Raw genomic sequence first — 21,214 nt, forward strand, 5'->3', positions numbered from 1 at the left:
AAGACTGAGGAGGAGGGAGCTGACAGCCAGGGCTACTCCCTCAACTGGCTGTAATTAAGAAGGTGGGTGGTGGAGATAGCAATCCATCACTTCCCCAGCTGTCTCCATCCTGTGCCGGGGCTGTTAACATGGGGGCTGATGGACATGTGTATAGGGGGACCCTTTGTGAAATTGCCGCCCACATGGTCTCAAAAATACACTGGCCCAAAAAGATCATTTAGCCTGTCCTGTGTGTGATCTGGACCCTCCCAGACAGGGGCGTAGCTGGGGTGGGGCATGTAATGTAATACAGACACTTTTCGTAAGAGGTAGATTGGGACACACAAACAAACAAGGGTCACTTATCCAAAAGGTTTATCTTGGAGATTTCACATGTCAGAAGGAGTGGCTTCCTGGTGAGTTAGGCTACCTTGCCTGCAGATCCCATTGTTCTATCTGGTATGCCTCTACATTTCTATGGAATTTATGACTGGTGCACAAGCTTGTTTCCATAGCTCCATGAAGGAACTTTTAGATGCAAATAATCTGCATTTGGCAGCCTAGCTTCCTGGTGAGTCAATCAAGGAACTTTCCAGATCCTCATGACCTCAGTGGTAAGAAAGTAAAACATAGAGAAATCAAACTACAAGACTGTGCATATGGTCAAGGTGGGAAGGTCATTTCCCACAGTCCTTTGCTTGAGCCAAAGCCATCTTTGGTTCACTGCTGAACATGAAATGGAGGCTAACAGGGAAAGCCTCATAACAGGGCCCTGATGCCAGCAGCGCTTGCTTATCTCAGCTTGTTCTTTTCTTCCAAAGTGTCACAGACAGTGCAGATGGGAAAGGCCACCGGCTGACTGACCAAGTAGAGGCATCCAGCCCAGGACACATGCTCCTACAGCTTTTGTGCATTGCAGATACCAATTGGGATCACAATCTCCATTTGAAGGTTTATCAAAAGAGGAAAGTCTTCAACAAGTGCCTAAAAGACGATAGAGATGGCATTTATCTAATATATAATTGGAGGGCATTCCAAAGTGTAGGTCTCACCACACTCAAGGTCTGATTCTGACAATTCTATAATAGTTTTCTTAATAAAGGAGATGCATGTTGCTGGGGGAATGCTGACTTTTTACTAGCAAATAATAAAATATTGCTGTATGAGTACTAGGATAATGCCATTTCTCTGCAACAAATGTACTGTTAGTGGTGGAGGGGTGTTTAGATCCCATGTAACAATTGTACATTTATCACACAATAAAATGGTTATCTAGAAAAGCCCAGCCTCTTATTCACTCCCTGTTTCTCACATTTCTGCTAGTGCATTGATTAGTGGTGTGAACAGGTGGCTCTTTGCACTCCAGTTTCTACCTGTTCTGGGCCTTGATTCCCTTTTCCGGGCATGATTGCGTGTCAAAGCCTTTCCATGGCCCTGGTTGCATCTGCAGCTTCCAGGAAATTAGGTTCCAGCTGGAGGCAAAAGATGAAGAATGAATAACAGGAAACAGGTTTTGGACCTGGGGGCTTCCTGTTCTACTACGTCATAATGCATTAACGAGGGCTGCGAAAGGCATGACCAGAATTGGGCAAGGCAATCCTTTAAATGCAAAGTGGAGCCTTGGATTACAACAGATCCACCCAATTCCAGCCAGTGAAAGTCCATCACTCAGCTTCACTTAGGGACATAAAGGCAATATAATGGTCAATTGAAGGTGTGAAGTCTCCTAACACCTCAGCTTTATAGTGTAGATCATGTTTCAGAAGTGACTATAGGGTGAGGCTGCCCCCTAGTGACAGAATCACCATCCTCATTTCACATATACACTCACTGAGCCTGGACTGGCATGAAATGACCAGGAATGAGACCTTGGGGTTGCAGTGGATAGCTCAATGAAGGCGTTGACCCAGGATGTGGCAGCTATGAAAAATGCAAATTTGCATCTAGAGATCACTAGGAAAGCAACTGAAGCTGAATTTTGGAAGATTTAGGATTGGGAGCAGGGGGAGTACTTATTCACAGTGCATAGTTCAACTATGAAACTCACTCCTATAGGAAGCACTGGTGGCCACTTTGGATGGCTTTAAGACAGGAAACATCACGGAGGCTGTGTGAGAGTGAGTGGGTGGGGCTGCAATTAACAACAGGCAGGCCCCAATCCAAAAGACAGTGGGGCCAGAGCTAACAGTGGGCTAGCTATACCCCCTTTTCTCTTTCTCCCCATCTCTTCCACACATTCATTTTTTCCCCTCAGGGAGTAGAAACATAGAATTGTAGAGTTGGAAGGAATCCTGAGGATTATCATCTAGTCCAACCCCCCTGCAATGTAGGAAAATGCAGCTGCCCCAAAGGGGGATTGAACCTGGCATTATCAGCACCATGCTCTAACCAACTGAGCTAACCAGGTTGACAGCTTAGAACAGGGAAACACCTGCCTCCATTATCAGCCTTGTGTCATACATTAAGAGCTCTGAGGAGCCTCCTCTGGAAGTCCCCACCAGCTTAAATGTAACAAAACGAGAGGGCCTTATTGGTGGTAGTGCCCCAGCTGTGGAGTTCTTGCTCTCTTTGCTATCTTTTGCCACATCTGCACCATACATTTAAAGCAGTATTTTACCACTTTAAGCAGCAATGACTTCCCCCAAAATATCCTAGGAACCATAGATTGTTAAGGGTGCTGAGAATTCTTACGAAATCACTGTTCCCCTCACTGAGTGGTATAATAGTGCTTAAAATTTATGGTGCGGATGTGGCCTTTTTGACATCAAGCAAAATGCCTATTATTATTTTTTGCAAACCCTTTAACAGTTTCACTCCCTTGGAAGTTGAAATCAGTTTTTTTACACTGCATATATTGTGGAGTTTTAATATTGTTGTGTTTTCCTCACCAATCATGATTAAATATTTAAGTTACTTATTTATTTACCTCCCTTTATCCAAGATCTTAGGGTGGTTGACAGCATAAAAATACAAAATAAAAATAAGAACAAGACAAACCCATGACCCCACCTCCCACAAAAAAATATTTAAGAGGACATAGAATGTTAATCAGCTGAATGCCTGACTGAATAGAAACATTTTCACCTGACACTTAAAGATGTATAATGCAGGTGTTAGGCGAGCCTCCCTGGGGAGAACATTCAACAAATGCGGAGTTACTGCAATAGAGGCCTGTTCTCCTTTTGCCATCCTCCTGACCTCTCATTGAGGAGGCACACAAAGGGCCTCCAAAGAGGATTGCAGATTTTGGGTTGGTTCACATGGGGATACGTAGTCTTTGAGGTATTGCAGTCATGAACAGTTTAAGATTTTATAGGACAAAACCAGCACTTTAAACTGGGCCAGGAAACCGATTGGAAGCGAGTGCAATTAGGCCAGGATCAGTGTAATATGCTCAAACTGTCATACCGTGGTGAGCAACCTAGCAGAGGAATTCTACACTAGCTTAATTTTCTGAACCATCATCAGAAGCTGCTGCACGTATAATGCATTGCTAGAAGTTACCACAGCATAGATGATAGAAGCTGGGCTATCCCTGTCCAGATAGGGGCACAGTTGGGCCAGCAGCTGAAACTAATGGAAGGCATTTCACGCAACTGAGGTGACCTAAACCTCAAGCAACAGCAAAGCATCTAGAAGTACCCCCAAGCAATGTACCTGCTCCTTCAGAGGGAGTGTAACCCCATAAGAGCAGGCCACCTCCCATCCATCCGGTCTAGGAAACCACCCACTAACAGTGCTTCAGTCTTCTCTTGATTGAGCTTCCGTTGTTGGCTCCCATCCAGTCTTTTACTGAGGAAAGACAATGGTCCAGCACATCAACTGCTGCACCTGCAAGTATAAAGAAGAAGCAGAGCTATGTGTCATCAATATATTGCTAACAGCGTACTCCAAACTTCCAGATAACCCCACTCAGCTGTTTCATGTTGGTGTTAAATAGCATAGGTGATTAAATAGAACCCTGAGGAACCCCACATTGAAGGGCCAAAGAGCCCAACCATCCCCCTCTGGAAATGATCATCCAAGTAGGACCTGAACCAAAGCAAAGCAGTGCCACCCACCTCTAACTTCGACATTTGCTCCAGAAGGATACCATGGTCAATGGTATAAAAAGCCACTGATAGAGAAAATATGTCCTTGTTAATTCTCTTTTGCCTGTCTCCCAACTGAGGTCATCAACATACAGGGCAACTAAGAGCCATCCGAAAACACACAGGATCCATTAGCATCTGAGGACAGACCATCTTAATAGGTCCAGGTGGCGCTGTGGGTTAAAGCCTCAGCGCCTAGGGCTTGCCGATCGAAAGGTCGGCGGTTCGAATCCCTGCGGCGGGGTGCGCTCCCGCTGCTCGGTCCCAGCGCCTGCCAACCTAGCAGTTCGAAAGCACCTCCGGGTGCAAGTAGATAAATAGGGACCGCTTACCAGCAGGAAGGTAAACGGCGTTTCCGTGTGCGGCTCTGGCTCTGGCTCTGGCCAGAGCAGCGATGTCACGCTGGCCACGTGACCCGGAAGTGTCTCCGGACAGCGCTGGCCCCTGGCCTCTTAAGTGAGATGGGCGCACAACCCCAGAGTCTGTCAAGACTGGCCCGTACGGGCAGGGGTACCTTTACCTTTACCTATCTCTGCATAAGAGGAAAGGTGCTGAAAGCCTAAATTTCAACAGGAAGCAATTTGACCATGATAAGGAGCTGGTGTCAACATTCCAAACTTTCAGATCAGCTTCTTCCTGTGCAGTTGAGAAAACAAGATCCAAAGTGTGGCCTGCCACATGTGTTGAGCCAGTGATATGCTCTGACAGCCCCACGGTCATCACGGCAATCTTGGAGTTTTGAGCCACCCCAGACACGTGACATGTGAACCACCTCAACATTCTGTCTAAATTATTTTCTAAATTTCACTAAGAACTCATGGCCTAAACCAGGACTGTGAAAACTTCAGTTCATAAAAATCTTAATTATGTACGATTGGGAGGGGGGAAGCTATGGAAACAACTAGCAAGAAGCAGGACAGGTAGCCAAAGCAGGACTAGATCGCACCAGATTGTTGTAAGGATTTTAAGTAAACTGGGGGAGGGAGATAAGAGGCGAGAGAACTCGGACAACTGATAACACCCTCAACTACAGCTGATAGAAAGCTACGGGAAAAGGAGTCATAATGTGGGTGAAAACTGAGACAAGGAAAAGATAAAGAGTCCGCGGAAGGAGGGAGGGGTGTCATGGATTTCGTTTAAAGAAGCCCCCCCGCCCCGCTCCCGTTTAACCGACTGCTCCTCTTCCTCCATCAATTCCGGCGCTGCCACAAAAAGAGGCGGCGGGGCGGGGAGAGCGCGCCGAAAACACCAGCGGGCGCGGAGAAGGGAGGGAGCCTCCCGAGAAGAGACAGCCATCGGGTCCCGGAACCCGAACCTCCCGCGAAGCCCGAAGAAACGGGAAGCGGCGTCGGCGGAGCCTCCCAACAGAGACGGTCCCTCGGCCCCGCCTCCCCAGCGCCAGGCAACGGCTCGCCGCCGCCGCCGCCCCCTGCGCCTCAGCCTCCTCCTCCTCCTCCTCCTCCTCCTCCGCGGGGCCTCGGCGCCCCAAACCTCCTCCAGCGGCCGAGCCTGACCCTCCCCCCCTCCAACCGCCCCGCGCGCGCGCCCCCCTCCGCCCCCCCCCAATAACCGCCCTCGCGCCAGGCCCGCCCCGCTCACCTGACAGAAGTCCCGGCAATAGGCGCCCGACGAGCCCTCGCCCACCCCCTGCTCGCTGAGCTCCGCCTGCAGCTGCCGGAGCCGAGAGCTGAGGCCGGCGGCCAACCGGGGCATTTCTGGCTGCAGGGCCGCGTCAGCCTCGGCGTCCGCCATCTGCACCCGGCCCCACCGCGCGTAGGCAACGAATCACGTGACCCCGCAGCCGCTGACCACATCGGCGGGGGACGGGCCCACGTGACCCGACGGCCCCGCCCACTCCCGGCTCCTTCTTCCCTCCCGCCCCATTTCCCAGCGCTGCCCAATGGGGAGGAGGGGCGGGGCTACTTCGGAGAGGCGGGGGAGGAAGGGAAACTTCCGGCGTGGAGCTGCAGCAAGAAGGGCGAATGCGATCCGCAGATTTTACAGTTGTCTGGAGAGACTTGTTTATTCGCTCGTTATAATGTTGGTTTTCCGTGCTAGTTACAGATATATTTTTTTTAAAAAAAAATTGTCATAGTAAATTGGAAATGTTTTGCTTTTCAGTTAAAAAGCAACCTTTTAAATTTTGGTACATCACAGCATTCAGACCTTGGTTTTTTCTACCTTGTTTTAACTATTTGCCAATTATTTGGACTTTTCGTTTCATATTCTTTTCTAACCGCTTCTATGTACCTTCATTATAGACATACATTAGGGGAAGGGCAGTTTAGAAATGGAGTGAATAAACAAATACCTTCACATCATCTTGTGTAGGCTCAGCAGAGACTCTGACCAGAGTCATTCTGAGCTTCATGTTATTACTGCCCCTTTATATGCTAACTTAGCTGTCAACCTAGCAGTTTGAAAACACATCAAAGTGGAAGTAGATAAATAGGTACCACTCCGGCGGGAAGGTAAATGGTGTTTCCGTGCGCTGCTCTGGTTTGCCAGAAGCGGCTTAGTCATGCTGGCCACATGATGCGGAAGCTGTACGCCGGCTCCCTCGGCCAGTAAAGCGAGATGAGCACTGCAACCCCAGAGTCGGCCACGACTGGACCTAATGGTCAGGGGTCCCTTTACCTTTTATATGCTTAAATAAACAAAATGTATTCTAGTAAGGCTTGGTTCAAGCCTTTTAAGGGCAACTGTTAAGGAGCATTTAAAATAGTTAGAAACTGATCATGTCCTGTCCCATTTTGGACATTCTGCTGGTGTTCTAGGAGAGTTCAGCTTTTTTTGGGAAAACTGACACAATTAAGAGTAGCAATGACACAAAAATTAAGAGTAGCAAGAGAAACACCACAGTTTGTATGCAGTCTTGTTGAAGCACATGATACATCAGTACCCAGTTTACAGCACATTTTGGCATATATGAAGTATACGTTTCATTCCCTCCCTCCCCTTCCTATAAGTGCTAATTGTTGTTCATACAAAATACCTTTTACTTTGATCATCAATCCAAGCAATAGAGGGGGGGATGTACATTATTCGTCCTTCTCACCTCATTATTGAGTGAGTTCTAGGCATGGTGCTATTTCTGACCTTGGCAGGTAAGAGAGCTGTGGCTTACACATGTGCCGATAATGTGTGCTTACGGGCAGTGAGCTAACCATTCATATGTCATTCTGAAGGAGGAGAGGACAGGTTAGGATACCCTAAAACCTGTGTAGTCACCCACCCCGCAACCAGGCCTCAAGCCTCGAGACTTTTCAAAATTACTTTCTCAGAAGCTAAAAGCATTAGCTAAGCATTTGCTCTGCTGTAACAAAGGTAGCTGAGAAGAACAATGTGTTGTGCTTCCCAGGCTTTAGTTGACCTTGCCAGCAGCACATCCAACTTGCAACTTTCTCCGGGAACAGCACCAGTAGAACGAGAGAGAGAGAGAAACAATTCTATGCAAGCTCAGGAGATTGGGAGGGAAGGAGGACTTGAAAGAATGGATAAAAAACTGCATGTAAAAATGTTTTCACTTTGTGCTCGCTTGTGAGTTATCACACTTGCTCCTTCTGCTACCTGGAAGGTAGAATAAATAGCTCTTTCTCTGGTTTAACCCTTCGGTGTCTGTTGACTCCTTCTTCCCTTCCCCGGGCGCAATGCTCTTTCCACCCGTGAAAAAGGCCTAAAAAGGCTACAATTCATATATAGGTGAAGCAGAAGGTGTTTTATTTTTGTGTTGCATTAAACACCTAATGACCCATTGCAATACAATGTTAATTTAACTCAGCAGAGCACAATGACTCCCTAAAGAATTACTTGCTTTTATTTGAATGGGTTCCCATCCTTTGCAAAGTGCTGTAAGATCTTTTTCGGCTGTGTAAAATATGAGTACAACTTTCAGATGTTTCAGTGCCCTACCATAGCAAAGATGATTTTGAGCAGGTAATCTGTGTGCCTGTTCAGTCTGCTGTCCAGAGATTGTGGTGGTGCAATTTCAAGACACGTATTCTTGTAACCACATTTAGATACACAGCTCTTCATACAGAGCAGGATGGTGAACCTTTGGACCCTCTGCATGTTGCTGGATGGTATCACAGCAAGGGAAGATGGGAGTTGTGGTTTAGGGTGTCTGAGAATCCAATCAGAAATGAAAATAGGAGTTGCTGCATTTCACAGAGTTGTCAGAGACCTGGAACAAAAACCATGCAAGCAAATAGGAGTCATATTTGTTATCTTTATTTTAGTCTGCAAACATCACAAAAAACTGCATAATTTCCTGCACTGTTTTTGACATTTCCCTTCCACTGAAATGTATTAAAATTGATCAGAACCTGGAGAACCAAGGAAATGTATTCTAATAGCAGCCAACACCTTGGGATCTGTCTCAGAACAGCCCTGAAAAGGTCTGTTTATGTTAGACCATGATACAGAAAGACACTGCCAGCATAATGTATTTATATGCTTACCACTTTACGATTACACATCATGAAGTGGGACTGAGGCAATCAAAAGCTTTCGCAGAATAAATTGGTTAAGTCTTTAAGACGTTGCGTTCCAAATATTTATCTCAATGTGATGTACAAAGTATAATAAAAACAACTAAAAACAGTTTTAAAAAGCACAAAAATAACCAGAGATGGATTTTAAAATTCTATGTTGGACAATAAAACACTATGTTAGACTAAAATAACTATATATCTGCTTAACCCAGATCAAAACATTTTAACATGGGAGTTTAAGAGAAAGGAGTTGCCGGGCCAAATCTACTGCTTCAGTCAATGGCACCAACTGCATCACACTGGCTAGGGGGTCCAATATTGCTTCTTAAACTGTCATTACTTTAACATCCACTTCTCCATCAAACATAGCTTCCTGTTTAACTTGCAGGATTCCCTCTGAGTTTGTAGGTTCTAGCTTAACCTGCTGGATTGCCTCTGAATATGTAGATCCTGAAGGCAAATTGAGACTCTCATGTAGGCAGGGGGGATCTTTTTGTTCAAATACCTCTGAATCTGATAGGCAAGTAAGACTGTCCCCAGAAACATTTTCCTCTTGCTTAATCTGTACCTTCTTAATTTGACCATTTGTAATATGCATTGACATGTGATCCGTAAACTCCGTTTCAAAATAGTAGAATTTTTTACAGCCACTAAAGTTGCATGCGTAGGAAGCATCCCTAAAATGCTGGGCTTCGTGGTGGTAGAGCTGCCCCAAGTCACTGAAAACAATGTTACAGCCACTGAGCTCACATTTATAACGCAGATTGTCGTGTTGCTGTTTGTGATGGAGCAGCTCATTCACTGATCCAAACCTAGCATAGCAGCCCACTGACACACACATGTACGGCTGAGGGCCACTGTGAACATGTTCATGCTCCTGTAGATGGAAAGCCGAAACAAAATGCCGCCTGCAGTATACACACCTCTCTCTCCTGTTTTTCATGCCCATGTAGTGTATTGCATTTTGATCATTTTCGTGTTCTGCTTTCAAGTGGACACTTAAGTACTTGAACTGCTTATACACCTTGGAGCAATCCGTGCCTGGGCATGGGTACAAGTCCCTGTCCTGCAAGTGGCAGTTTTCTAGCTTACTAAACGTGATGTAATCCTGCGTGTAAGTTCTGGGTTGTTCTCCAAGAGCCACAGAAACAATTCTGGCTAGACTGCTCATCGCCAGCCTCTCTTTCTTTAACAGCAACTTCTTCTTACCACGGTATTTCCTACTAGGAGGCATTTTTACATGTTCCATCACATGCTTCACAAAGACATCCTTCCTCTTGAACTTTTTTATACACACTGGGCATGTATAAATGCCATCTTCCATATGCATCTTGGAATGGTGAAGTATTCTGGCCTCTATACATTCCTTTTTGCAAATAGCACAGAAAAATTTGTACTGAAGCCATCTCTGGTACCTTTCTGAGGACCCAATGGGCTTTTTAACTCTCACTTTAGGCTGATTTTTTGTATCTTGACCTTCAGAATTATTATCTTCACTATCACTTAGGAAAACATCTAGCATAGCAGTTTCATTGAAAGACATCTTCCTGCAACTCAGATCATCCCCTGAATCAGAAACTTCTTTTCTTCTCCAGTGTCGCTTTCCAGTCCCAAAATTCTGGATCAAATGGCCAATATGCCTTTAAAGCCAGCAGCAGCTCACAACACACAGAGTTTTTTCCATCCAATTTTTTATCTTGTTGCAGGTAATGCTCTTCTAGTAGACTGTATTTTTCCTCGCTTGGCTCAAGTAAGTATTCAGTGAGCTGACATGCTCTTCTTATTTCGAAGTCTTCTGGCAGAAGGCATGCAATTGTTTTGCATACAGAGGTCTTCATGTCATCATTTTCATTTGATCGGAGCGGCAGGGCTCTCACACATAACAAAACAGGCACAACAAGGCCTGTTTCTTCTGCCTATAGGAAAGAAGAAAGTGCAAGTCAGATCTTAATTTAGCCCCCAGAGATCTATCTTAAAGACAAAAGGGAGAAAAATGAAAAAAGTGGATGGGATATCTGGGTAAGATGCTCTTTCTTCAGATTTCTAGACATTTCATAGAATTGTAGAATTGGAAGGGACCCTGAGGGTCATCTAGTCCAACCCCTTGCAATGCAGGAATCTTTTGCCCAATGTGAGGCTTGAACCCACAACCCTAAGAGTCTCATGCTCCACCGACAGAGCTATTCCTCTAAATCCAGAATTGATTGCAGCAGATTTGGGGAACCCGTGGCCCTTCAAATGTTGCTGGAATCCCAATTCCCATTAACCCCAGCAAGCATGGCCAATGGCCAGGGATGGTGAGAGTTGTAACTCAGAGGTATCAGAATGGCCACATGTTCCCCACCCCTGGATTAGAGGGTTATAAATAGATACATACTCTGGCATTTCATATTTCAATCTTATTTCAATTTCTGCACCGTCCACTTAATGTTCTAAGCCAAGCCACGTCTTCTAGAGATAAAATGGAGAGATAAAAGCATAAAAACAACTCTGCTGAGTCAGATCCAAGGCTCATCTAGTTCAGCATCCTGTTTTCACTGATTTCTGTTTAACAAACCTGCTCCACCCCTCTTTTAATTGTTTTCTCAATGATGAACACATGATTAACATTCATTTTACAGAAAGAATAACCCTAGAAGGAAAACCCTGATCCTAAACCTCTGCTGCTTTGAGGAATATATTTGGACAAAGAAAAGGCTACTGTGTAAACCCTACACAAATCCGGAGTGGAGTCCCTAAGACAGTTGGATGGAGCCATGCAAGCTGGTGCCAAACTTATTGCTCTGCTTTCCTTTGGAGCACATCAGCAAGGCTGAGAAGGGGGTGTTGCTAATGCAATGGTTTGATTTCACCCCTGGAAGCACACTGCATTGTCTCTGGAGATAGATGGGTGCCAACAACAACAACCTACAGATTGCTTCTAGCATATGGAGTAGTCCGTCAATGACACTTTGCAATATATACACACACACAAATTTTATACCTTCTTCTATTCAAAAAGGCAACTCTTTGCTGCTTAGTTTATTCATTATCCCACAGGGAGAGGCACAGATGTCTTGCTATATGTCAGGCAATGGTAGATTCCCTGCGATTCAGCTTCACGCTTCCCTAGCGCACCAGAGTGTTCTGTTGCTTAGACAACCCATAGGTTGCTAAGTTGCAAGGGTTAGTACCTATTTTTTTTTAAAGGGCTAGATGTTCTGAATAAGTGCTCACTGGGGAAAGCAAGCTCTGGCACTCAGTTTCCAGTCCCCTTCCTCCTGCATACGCAACCTTCCCATGATTTTAAAAAGAAAGATGATGCCCTACCTGTAGATTATGATATAATACACTAACACAGCTGAACCATGAATTGCTGTAAGCTTCAAGGAGTGTCTCTCGCTGTTGTATTAAAATCTAAGAACAGGATGCGGCCTCTAAAGTCACCTAAGCTAACCCCTCTTCTAATCTTCACAAAGACATGTTGCACAACTTCTATGGACTGGATCACTTCCAACCATCACTTCTATTTTATAATAATTTCTATTAAATTTTCAATTTTACATTTCAAAATAAACATTTTACAAACTTTAAAATATCCAATGACTTCCCTTCTTCTCCTTCATTTTACATATCATGCATTCCCACATATTTTCCATGCAAATCAGTTTCCCACTTTTACATCCATCAAAAATTATTTACTCTGTTGTATTTATCTTAGTGCTGCCAGTATTTTCAACTTTATAGTTATTTTCCATATATTCAATAAATGTTTTCCACTCTTCTTTAAATATATGTTCTTCTTGCTCTCTTATTCTATTTGTTAAATCTGCAAGTTCTGCATATTCTTTCAACTTAAGTTACCACTCCTCTTTAGCTGGGACCTTGTTCACTTTCCATTTTGGGGCTAACAAAACATGGGCGCAGTTGTTGCATGAATAAATAATCTTTTCTGACGCCTAGGAATTTCTGTCTGGGTTATTCCCAAACCTCCAACAATCACTTCTTAAACCACAACAATTGAGCAACAACCTCACAGCAACAATGCACACACATCACTCATTTTGAAGAGAAAGGCTGCTATTTTAAGTACAGCAGCTTAACACCATCATATGTCACTAAGTAAACTGTGACTAATTGTCATGTGTCTAAGCTGCTCTTTTACAGCAATTTCCCGTGCATGTGTTAAATCAAAGAATCATAGTAGAGTTGGAAGGGACCATGAGGGTCATCTAGTCCAACCCCTTGCAATGCAGAAATCTTTTGCCCAATGTAAGGCTTGAACCCACAACCATGAAATTAAGTGTCTACCTGTAGCCTTTTCAGGCCTTGCCCATGGATTGGAAGAGCATTGCGCCCGGGAGAGGGAAGTGGGAGTCAAGCAGACACTCAAGGGTTGATTCAGAGAAAGAGCTTTATTGCTACCATCCGGGCTGGTTGAAGGAGGAACCGTGATAACTCACAAGCTTAGCAGAAATTTTACGGTCATTTGCACAGAGCATATATTCCCTCCAGTTCCCTCCCCCTTCTCCCCCTCCTCAGGAGTCTTGCCTCATGAGTTTCCCTGAGCATGAACAGAAAGCTCCTGTCTGGAGACTCTTGGCACTCTTCCCAGGAAAAAGGGGGCCTTGCGTGTCAGCGTGTCCAAGATTTGTTGCAACTGGGTAAGATAAGACTCAGTTCCCAGGCCTGCTTATGCTTGGCATTGACAGAGCCTATTCATTAGCTTTTTGAAGCTTTCACGTACTGATAAAAATAACGTTTTGCTTATGCAGCAGCATCTTGTGAGAAAGCAGAGAAAAGCTGAAGCTGTGGATTTTTAGAAGAGAGAAAGGGGAAATTTGGTTTTGAGACCTGGGGTGAAGTCTTGGGACCTGGGGTGACTTCAGGGTGACTTCACAGACAGGATTTGGGTATCCTGTCCCTTCATACCGACTAAGTCATGTTAGTATAAGTTTTTCAGTGTTCTTCTCCTATTTTTTCATATTTCTATTAGTCACAGGTGCCCTGTACACTTTGCCTAGGGGCAGGACTTGCAGAACTGAACTGTAGAATTTGATCATTACAGCCTTTCCCCCAGCTTTGCTCCCACTCATCCCCAACCAGAATGACCAGCAGTCAGGTGTGGTGGGAGTTGTAGTCCAAAAAAATCAGGACAGCACAAGGCTGGGAAGGCAGATTTTAAAAGTCACATAACAAATGCTCAACAAGTACAGCACTGTTGCTTTAAAGTTTGGGATCACAAGCCCAGCTAGTTCACATAGCTAGCCAAGGATAAGCCATTAACAAAGGTACTGATTGCTGGTCATTAGCACAACAAAGGGAGAGACTCCTGGATCTGTGCAAAGCAGGGGTTGCCAAGGTGACCGGGTAGGGGAGTGATGTCACAGTAAAAGATGTGCAGGTTTGAGGAAGGGGGGGGCAGAGGATAGAAGGGTTTAGTGAGGTGTGTTGGAAGAAGGGTGGGCAACAAAGGCCAGAACTCCATGAGCTGCTGGGCAGAGCAAATGGCCAACTGCTGCTTTAGGCTTAAGCTATGGCAAGAGCCATGAGATATAGATACTCTTGGGATATAATGCTCTGCACCTCCTTCACTGCAGACTTCCAGGTGTAAATATGTTAAATAAACCTTTAAAGGCACTAGTCTCTGTTGTACCTCGATCTTCCCAACAACCCTTGGTGAGCACCTAAAGGTAAAGGTAAAGGTACCCCTGCCCGTACGGGCCAGTCTTGACAGACTCTGGGGTTGTGCGCCCATCTCACTTAAGAGGCCAGGGGCCAGCGCTGTCCGGAGACACTTCCGGGTCACGTGGCCAGCGTGACATCGCTGCTCTGGCCAGAGCCAGAGCCAGAGCCGCACACGGAAACGCCGTTTACCTTCCCGCTGGTAAGCGGTCCCTATTTATCTACTTGCACCCGGAGGTGCTTTCGAACTGCTAGGTTGGCAGGCGCTGGGACCGAGCAGCGGGAGCGCACCCCGCCGCAGGGATTCGAACCTCCGACCTTTCGATCGGCAAGCCCTAGGCGCTGAGGCTTTAACCCACAGCACCACCTGCGTCCCTTAGGTGAGCACCTAGAACCCCACATTTTAGCAGAGATTGTGGGGTATGGTGCAACCTTCCTAACCGTATTTACAAAACGGCAAAAGGTTTCCAACGCATCCTGCATATTCTCAGCCATAGAAGTTTTGATGCAACACCCCTGTCCCCTGCACACAGGAAACATGGGCCTCTTCATATCTTGATGCTATTAGAACAGAGACCCAACAAAAGGCTACAGGGACCTACCAATATTCCCCCAATGCCCCCTAACATCCGATCCAGGCATATTGGTTTAAAAAGGAAAAACACTAAGAAAGATTAATTCCTCCTAAACTAAGCATGGACTGACTGATTCATACACTCAACCAGCCCACCCGTGGCCCCCAGCCTCAAATAAAAGTTCACTTCCGATTTAAAGAAAGCCCACATTCCTCCTGATGGGAGAGACGCGCGTCCCACAAGCTCGCAGGAGCCCTCATCCTGAGATCAGAGTTTACTTTTGTTTTAAAGCGACCCTCCCTCCTGTTTTAAAAGAAAGCCGACTTCCTGCAGAGGGTCTGTCTGGGAGGGAGGACGTAAGTAGGAAAAGGAAGAAGCGGAAGGCACTCTCCCCACCTCCCCAAAAAAGTCCCACTGAAAAGGAGAGCTGCATTCCCTTCTCAGCCCTGCACACCTCTTTTTCTTTTTCTTTTGGAAGACAAGAGGGACGAGAAAACCCTATTCCACCCGTGGGGAAGCTTGGCTGCCATGCAACACCCACCCCCGGGGACAAGGGAGCCCCTCACGCTGCTGAGAAGGGGAAGCCCCGCAACCCGCCCCCGGTGGGCACAACGGAACTTGCTTCCGAGTAAACCTACGCAGGCTTGTCTGCCAGTCAGTCAAACACTCACCGTTCCTGGTCGGTCTGTTGGGCTGCCTGCCGAGGGAGAGGGAGGCGGAGGCGGAATGGGAAGGGAGGAGGGGGAAGAGAAAGCAGAGCTCCGAGGCCCCCCATTGAAAGCTGAAACAATCGCGCGCCGGCCGGGGGCCGGTCGGCTTAAAAAACAACAACCCGAATATGCGCCTGCGTATTTGCGTTCTCCCTCCACAACCCATACATAAAAAGGAATAGGAAGGACACCAGCCAACCGGAGCAGGGGCTCTCGTGACGTCCCCGACGGCCAGCGGGAGTTGATTGGCGGCCGCGGGGAAAAAGGGGAGCGGGGCTAGAACCGAAGCCGAGAGGCGGGGGGAGTAAAGTAATGAAGAGGAAAAGGCGGGAGAGAGAGAGGCAGTCTATCAGATCTATCAGATCAGCGTTCCGCCACACAGCGCATCACGTAAAGTTTTATATATATAAAGTTATATATATATATATAGAATAGAACTGAACTGAAAAAACTTTATATATATTCTGGGCCTGTGAATAAACAAGAGCTGTTTGAAGGATCGCTGTGTCGCCCGATATGTTCACTCACAACAAGATTGCTGCCCGCCATGCGTTCTACCACCGGAACCAGGCAGAGGGGGAGTCAATTGACAACTACACCGCCGCCCTCCGACAGGCCGCAATGCACTGCGAGTTTCGAGACTTAGACGATGCCCTGATGGATCGAATCGTCTGTGGGGTCTGGGACATCCGCCTGCAACGGCGTCTCCTCACCAAGCCAGACCTCACGCTGCAAAAAGCAATTGAAGAGGCCGTGGCCTCGGAAGCTGCCAAACGCTCCGCCCAGGAGATCCGCAAGGCCAGCAGGCCGCGTCTTGCTAGGAAGCCAGTTCCAGTGCATCATGAAGAGGCCAGCAGTGACGAGGCATCCTCCAGTGAAGACAATGACGTGCACCAAACAAAGCGGGAGCGCAGGAAGTTCAAACAGAAGTCCAAGGGCCAATTGGAATGTGCCGGCTGTGGAGGCAACCATTCCCATGGCAAGTGTCAATTCAGAGATGCCATCTGTTGGAAATGTTCCAGAAGGGGCCACATCGCTAAGGTCTGCCGATCGGCTCCGTCTGACACCCCCCCTTCACTGACTCACAAGTCCAAGTCTTCACTCCAGTCCACCAAGGAAAGCTCCAGTACGCCAAGGAAAGCTGTTTCGCTCTCACCAACTGCCACTGCCCGTCCGGAACCACGATTGGCCAAACAGACTTGCCTACGCAACGCAAGCTGAACCTCACTGTGCTCATTGAAGCTCTGTGTGACATGGAGATCGACACCGGGTCTGCCCCATCCATCGTGTCTTGAAGCACCATCAAAAGACTCGTACCCAGAGTGTCCAAAAGGCAACTTGACTTTCACTGCATACACCTGAGAGACTACCAGGGAAACGACATTCCCGTGGTAGGCGTTGGCCGGTTCCGGATCACCTTCAAGGATTTTTCGGGCCTGCTCCGACTGGTTGTGGTCGAAGGTCAGCGGCCAAGCCTCCTAGGGCTAGACTGGTTTGATGTCCTCAGCCTGGAAGTCACCGGCATCAACTCCATCTCTAACACAGAGAGTGAGGGTCTGATCAAAGACTTTGCTGAGGTTTTTGACGGCACTTTGGGTCAATATACAGGTATGCCCATCTCCTTTAGCCTTGATCCACAAGTCACCCCCATCAAGCTAAAGCCACGCCGGGTTCCGTTTGCTCTCAAGGCTAAGGTGGAAGAACAACTGGACAAGCTGATTGCCCGAGGAGTTTTGGAGCTGGTTGACCACACCAAGTGGAAAACCCCCATCATCACACCTGTCAAGCCAGATAGGTTGGTGAGAATCCCTGCTGACTACAAGTGCATGATCAACAAAGCACTTCAGCAGCACGCTTACCCGGTTCCTGTTGTCCACCACCTGCTGCATTCCCTGGGTGAGGGTAAGGTCTTCGCTAAGCTGGACCTTGCCCAAGCCTATCAACAACTGCCCGTCGACGATGCCACCGCTGAAGCCCAGGCGATTGTCACCCACCGAGGGGCATTCCATTGCCGCCGTTTGCAGTTCAGGGTGAGTGTGGCTCCTGGCATCTTCCAAAGCCTTATGGAGCATCTCCTGCAAGGGCTTCCGGGCGTGGTGCCGTATTTCAATGACATCTTGGTGTCCGCAGACTCGCACCAGCAGCTGTTCAAGTGCCTCCACGCTGTGCTGACCAGGTTTCAGGAGGCTGGGCTCAAGGTAAAGAAGGAGAAGTGCCAGATCGCTGTTCCACAGGTGGAGTTCCTGGGCTATCTTACCGATGCCTCCGGCCTTCACCCGGCAACATCCAAGATCCACGCTATCCAGCAGGCCCCCATCCCAAAGAACAAGATGGAGTTGCAGGCGTTACTGGGACTGAACTTTTGTAACATGTTCCTGCCCCACAAAGCGATGGTAGCCGAGCTTCTTCATCGACTCCTCAGCATGAAGACACCTTGGTCCTGGGGTCATCGGGAGACGGCGGCCTTCAATGTGGTCAAGGCTCTCCTTTCATCAGACAGTGTGCTGGTACAGTACAGTGAAGCCAGGCCGCTGGTCCTTGCCTGCGACGCCTCACCTTTTGGCATCGGCGCTGTTCTCAGTCACTGTTTTCCAGACAGAAGAGAAGCACCGCTTGCCTACTTTTCCAGGACGCTATCTCCGACCGAACAGAATTACATCCAGCTCAACAAGGAGGCACTGGCACTTGTGGCTGGAGTGAAGAGGTTCCATGAATACCTCTACGGCAGGACTTTCAACCTCATCACTGACCACAAGCCGCTCGTGGGCCTCCTCGCCGGTGATTGACCAACTCCACCAGTCCTCTTGCCACGCATGCTGCAATGGACTGTTCCTGGCTGCCTACCACTACCAGCTCGTCCATCGCCTGAGGAAATTGATGGGCCATGCCGACACCCTCAGCCGTTGCCCTCTTCCAGTGTTTGTGGAAGACTCGGCTCCTGCTTCAGTTTCCTTCAGTCATAAGGGGATTCAAACATAGCCCTGCATTGTTACTGATGTTAATGCTTAGTAGAAAATAAAAAGTCTTATAAAGTTTATATTTCTTGGTGGAAGGTGAAGAGGAGCCCCATATGCAGATGGGCTGAAGTGGACACATATGAATGTGAATTGTTGTACTGACCTTAAAATCTTGAGATATAAGTGGGGTATTTTTTTAAGCATTATATGTGTATTTATGTTTATTTATTTATTTAGTTGGAAAGGGATGACTTTGCCAGGAGATCCTGTGACCAATTTGCTCCTGGGCTCCTCATAGTGTTAAAAATACCATCTTCCTGAATGGTGAGTAAAGGCTACTGATAGGGGAGGTCTCCATCTGGCCTGAACAGGCCAGAGGAGGTGACAAGGAAAATTAGAAAGATAAAGGTTAATGTATTTAAAATAATAAACTGGGAATACAGTAGTACCTCAGGTTAAGTAATTAATTCGTTTCAGAGGTCCGTTCTTAACCTGAAACTGTTCTTAACCTGAAGCACCACTTTAGCTAATGGGGCCTCCTGTTGCTGCCATACTGCCAGAGCACAATTTCTGTTCTCACCCTGAAGCAAAGTTCTTAACCTGAAGCACTATTTCTGGGTTAGTGTGAAGGGTAAGATAGAAGTATGAAAAATGGGGAGAACTGGGAGCTCAATACCATTTGCATCTGGCACAGATTTATTAATGGCTCATCACCTTCCTTTGTTCAATTAACAACTCATACTTAGTGGCCATTATCCGGTTGAAAAGGCTACTGGATTGAGGATTCAGAGGGCTTGATTAAATTCTAACCCTATACTGATTCCAAGAATTTAGGACAGCCCCCCCACCCAACAATGAAAACTATAAAAATACAAAACTCCATCAACCATACTTCATAAGGCTTGGTGATGCCCAAAGTGATTTTACATCTTTATTAGTAAAACAGAATCACAGGCATAGACCCTTCCCCAAGCCAAAAAATTCCAGATGCAATTTTAAAAGTTCCTGGAGTTTGCAGAAAGATTGTTTGGAGGGCCAGAGAATAGACACTACCTTCAGAGAGTTGTGTAGGGGGAGCTCAAGGAGAGATGAATAATGCTAAAACCTTAAATAGGTTTGCAGGGGTTCCAAAAGTGTGTCTAGACAAGTTAGCATGCTGGCCAATGAGAAGGGGTCAAAATGAGAGAATGAAATCCAGGTAGGTGTGCTTAGGCATAGTTTCTAGAGAGAAGACCACAGTAATATAATACAGATGTTTCTGATAAGAAGTCTATTGGGCCATACAAACAAACAAGGTTCATTCATCCTGAAGGATGGTCCTCCTCAACACTTTTATCTATCAGAAGGAGTGACTTCCTGATTCTATGGTTCTATCTGGTCTGCATCTACATTTCTATAGAATTTCTGGTTGGATTTCTTTTGAAGCCTGCCTCCATAGCTCCATGAAGGGACTTTTAGATGCAAAAATCCTGCATATGGTGACCTTTTGTTTACCCTTCATTTTACCTTTTTACCAACCTAGCTTCCTGGTGAGTAAATCAAGGAAATTTCTGGTTCCTCGTGACCTCACTGGTAAGAAGGTAAAGCATAGAGAAATCAAACTATAAGACTGTGTATATTGTCAAGGTGGGATGGTCTTTTCTCATGGTGCTTTGCTTGAGCCAAACCCATCAAGATATAGATAGAGAGGTAGATGACATATAAATGCCATATAGAAAGGTTAGCCTAATAAAAGTATTGTCCAACTAGGGTAGCCACCTTTGTACTGGCAAAATACAGGGCAGGGAAGGGCAGTTGGCAGCAATTTTTCCATCTCGTGCTAAAGTGACTTCTTTTTTCCACATACCGTATTTTTCGCTCTATAACACGCACCAGACCATAACACGCACATAGTTTTTAGAGGAGGAAAACAAGAAAAAAAAAAATTCTAAACGAAACAGTGGATGTATGATTTTTGTGGTTCATGCTGTGGCCACAGACATGTGATCTGACGATGAGTTTGAGGTAGCCCAATGCAAAAATCCCACTCAGCGGCTCTTCTCCCGCTTTGCTGTTTCAAAGCGAGCCACAGGGGAGGGAAGGAAGGGGAACCATGGATCCTCTGCTCACGACTGCAGCAGATCCCCCCACCATCCGTAGGCATTCGCTCCATAACACGCACAGACATTTCCCCTTACTTTCTAGGAGGAAAAAAGTGAGTGTTATGGTGCAAAAAATACGGTACTTTTAATTGATTTTCATACAATTTAACAAATTCAATTCAGTTTCAGTGACTTCAAAGCAATCCATTGCAATCTATTGCAGCCTAACAGGATGCCTTCTTTGGAATTTGTCTCACACTCACTCACACACACACACAAATTTGTATATTTTTCTGTGCTTGGCTACCCAGAGCTTAAATACATGACCTTTCACACACCCTTTCAAACACCCGCATTTGGTTAGGATCCCTAATTTGACACAGAGAGAGAGAGCGCTGAAAAACAAGCCAAAACTGTTATCAATACAGTGGTACCTCGGGTTAAGTACTTAATTCGTTCTGGAGGTCTGTTCTTAACCTGAAACTGTTCTTAAGCTGAAGCACCACTTTAGCTAATGGGGTCTCCTGCTGCCGCCGCGCTGCCGAAGCACAATTTCTGTTCTCATCCTGAAGCAAAGTTCTTAACCTGAAGCACTATTTCTGGGTTAGCGGAGTCTGTAACCTGAAGCGTCCGTAACCTGAAGTGTATGTAACCTGAGGTACCA

General features: G+C 46.5%; 1 protein-coding gene and 1 long non-coding RNA gene across 2 annotated transcripts in view; both read right to left on the bottom strand.

Annotated features, from left to right (window-relative positions):
- The window catches only part of LOC307223216 (beta-1,4-galactosyltransferase 3-like), a 38,544-nt gene extending 32,697 nt beyond the window's left edge, over positions 1-5,847 (bottom strand). Inside the window, exons 1-2 of the mRNA XM_079989077.1 lie at positions 5,670-5,847; positions 3,637-3,810 (exon numbers count right to left, since the gene is read on the bottom strand). The gene's annotated coding sequence lies outside the window, so the exon portion shown is untranslated. The remainder of the gene's footprint in view (positions 1-3,636; positions 3,811-5,669) is intronic.
- A 1,926-nt stretch (positions 5,848-7,773) lies between these two features.
- LOC307223217 lies at positions 7,774-15,766 on the bottom strand. The gene is made up of 2 exons (XR_013842035.1): positions 15,474-15,766; positions 7,774-10,479 (listed from the first exon to the last, which is right to left on the bottom strand). It is a non-coding gene; the product is annotated as an uncharacterized lncRNA (long non-coding RNA).
- Positions 15,767-21,214: the final 5,448 nt, after the last annotated feature.

The sequence above is a fragment of the Podarcis cretensis genome (assembly GCF_951804945.1).
Source record: "Podarcis cretensis genome assembly, chromosome: 8".
Classification (NCBI taxonomy): Eukaryota; Metazoa; Chordata; class Lepidosauria; order Squamata; family Lacertidae; genus Podarcis; species Podarcis cretensis.